At 44.4% G+C, this 786-nt stretch overlaps 1 pseudogene; it reads right to left on the reverse strand.

The window, feature by feature from the left end:
• Positions 1–283: 283 nt before the first annotated feature.
• Positions 284–786, reverse strand: LOC147003590 (RNA-binding protein EWS pseudogene; annotated as a pseudogene).

Genomic DNA, 786 nt, shown 5'->3' on the forward strand with positions numbered 1-786 from the left:
CTTTGCCCTATTTAAAGCATTCTACTGCATTCCAAATCCAAAGTCCCCATATCCACATTCTTCCCATAAAAAAATAGATAAATAAATAAATAAGGTCAGGCCTATATTAGCAATATCCCACTCCTGGTGCCAACTTCTGTCTTAGTTAAACTTGTACTGCTGTGAACAGACACTATGACTGACCAAGGCAAGTCTTATAAAGGTGACCATATACAAGATAAGATATGATGGAGGTGTTATAACTGGCTGCCTAGTATATCTCCTGAGTGCTTGGTGATAATGGTCATCTGTATCCGAGGCTAGGCTGGTTATAATCCCCCTGTGCTAGATTGAGTTTGACTAGTCTAAGAGTGCTTGGTACCATTCTGTGGTCTTTTAGGTGGCATGGATTCTGGGTGCTGGCTACTAGCTGCTCATCATAAGCTCAGCAGGCAGCCTGGGTGACATATGCAGACTGAGCTGTGTAAAAGGCCTGTGTTTTGATGAGTGTAGAATTGTTGGTGTCATAAGCATCAGTCCCATATCCTTGTGCAAGCTGACCAAATGCCTGGCGGAAGTTGGAGTGATATAACCAGTAAGCAGCTGTCCATAATAAGTTCCCTGTGCAATCTGCCCATAGGTGGCAGTCTGTATAGCAGACATCAGTAGGCTGTCTATAGATTCCCTGGCTTTGTGCCCATATGCCTTGGTGGTCTGTGCATATCTTTGAGTTGGCTGAGCTGGGTAGGCACTGTAGCCCTGTTGGTTTGCAGGTTAGCTTTAGGCACTGTAATCTATGGAAGCCAT

This window comes from Mus caroli, unplaced genomic scaffold (assembly GCF_978045245.1).
Source record: "Mus caroli unplaced genomic scaffold, Mus_caroli_1 scaffold_8, whole genome shotgun sequence".
NCBI lineage: Eukaryota > Metazoa > Chordata > Mammalia > Rodentia > Muridae > Mus > Mus caroli.